Here is a 2,500-nt window from a genome sequence, read left to right on the forward strand (position 1 = left end):
ATATAAATTTGTGGATTGTATATTAAAAATAATAAATGATATATATATATATATATATATATATATATATATATATATATATATATATATATATATATATATATATATATATATATATATATATATACTGTATTTAATGACATTTATGTCACAGAAAATGGGAAACTGAGCCTGGGGAGAAGGAACACTCGCCATCTTGGTTTTGAATTTTGTACAAACGTTGGTGTAATGGGAAGAATTTTTCATGCTCTAGACTCAGTCTAGAGGTTAAAATTGTGTTGACACCTCTCAAATAGGCGGCGAAATTGGTGGATGTGCATTCCTGCATAACTTGAGATATCAGACGACTGGACAAGACAGCTCCAGGAACCTCAGATAAGTCTTATGTAGTAACCTGGACAGTGTTATTTTCATAGATAGACAGTGAGGTTTTCTGAGTATGATACACATTAATCTCCAGTCAAATTGGTGAGTGTTATGATTAAGATATATTCCCCTTCTGTTGTATAAATGTGCATATATATATATATATATATATATATATATATATATATATATATATATATATATATATATATATATATATATATATATATATATATAGTATTTTCCACACCTGTCTTATTTCCACTAGGGTCCTTCAATCTTGTCCCCTGGGATGCGACCCACACCAGTCGATTAACACTCAGGTACCTACTTGCTCGCTAGGTGAACGAGGACAGCAGGTGCAAGGAAACATGGCCAGTGTTTCCACCCGGCCGGGGACTGAACCAACTGAACTCAATGTGTGAGGCGAGAGCGTTGCTTACCAGGCCACAGGACGTGGAGAAAGTTTATTGGGGGCAGTTTCCGTAACCTGGTAAGTGAATAATAAAGAGTAATGCGTTCATATGTTTGTATGTGTGTACTTGGAGTCAATAAATAAAAAAACATTTTCATTTATAACTTCATCTACACTCACATTCACGTGGATGATGAAAGGTTGGTTTGTTGCCACTGTTTTTTCTATTGGTTTAGATATCCGAGATGGGCAAGTACCCCAGTGGAAATCAAGGACCCCTATGGAAATCAAGGACCTCTATGGAAATCAAGGACCCTATGGAAATCAAGGACCCCTATGGAAATCAAGGACCTCTATGGAAATCAAGGACCCTATGGAAATCAAGGACCCCTATGGAAATCAAGGGCCCCAATGGAAATAAGTCAGTCAGTTTTACTTTTTTAAAGTTATCCTAGGTAATTTATACATATCCTGCTATGTATGATAATTTATGTAACTGTATTTGTGTGTGCCTCTACATGAACGAACTTATTTATTTACAGATCAATCGCTTATTTTGCATCCTTCTGTATCATTCTACTCCTGGAGTTTACCTGGAGAGAGTTCCGGGGGTCAACGCCCCCGCGGCCCGGTCTGTGACCAGGCCTCATGGTGGATCAGGGCCTGATCAACCAGACTGTTACTGCTGGCTCCACGCAATCCAACGTACGAGCCACAGCCCGGCTGGTCAGGTACCGACTTTAGGTGCTTATCCAGTGCCTGCTTGAAGACACCCAGGGGTCTGTTGATAATCCCCTTATGTATGCTGGGAGACAGTTGAACTCCGAGGAAAGTTAGGTCATCACCTGGTCATGGATCAGGTCACGGGAACGTTGACCTCCGGAACACCCTCCGGGTATACCACCATCCATAGTAACCCCAGCAGTGTCAAAGTTAAACGATGGCTAAGGAAAGTAAATACAAAAAATTATTAATGATTTTTGTATACCAGGAGAGGGTTTCGGGGGTCAACGCCCCCGCGGCCTGTGACCAGGCCTCGCGGTGGATCAGAGCTTGATCAATCAGGCTGTTACTGCTGGCCGCACGCAAACTAACGTACGAATCGCAGCCCGGTTGGTCAGGTACTGACTTTAGGTGCCTGTCCAGCGCCTTCCTGAAGACAGCCAGGGGTTTATTGGTAATCCCCTTTATGTATTCTGGGAGGCAGTTGAACAGTCTTGGGCCCCTGACACCTATTGTGTAGTTTCTTAGCGTACTCGTGGCGCCCCTGCTTTTCATTGGGGGGGATGTTGAATCTCCTGCTGAGTCTTGCTTTTGTAGGGAGTGATTTTCGTGTGCAGATTTGGGACTAGTCCCTCTAGGATTTTACAATTGTATATTATCATGCATCTTTCCTGTCCGCGTTCCAGAAAATACAAATCAAGGGCCTTCAACCGTTCCCAGTAATTTAGATTATATATAAACATAAATAAAAAGGCATACCACATCACTTAGTGTGTCTTGTCTGTTCTTCGCTATATAATTTTATGTAAATTCATAAGCTCATAATCTCTACCGTACTTTTGAATTTTCTTTACATTCTTGCCCTCTGTATCATTTTTCTCTTGTGTTAACATGTGGGGAGTATAGCAAGCCACACCCCAGCCATACTATTGGTCCTGGTGACACAGTTAATTACATATTTACAATAACCCTAACCAGTTATATTTTTACTTCTTT

Source organism: Cherax quadricarinatus, chromosome 31 (assembly GCF_038502225.1).
Source record: "Cherax quadricarinatus isolate ZL_2023a chromosome 31, ASM3850222v1, whole genome shotgun sequence".
Classification (NCBI taxonomy): Eukaryota; Metazoa; Arthropoda; class Malacostraca; order Decapoda; family Parastacidae; genus Cherax; species Cherax quadricarinatus.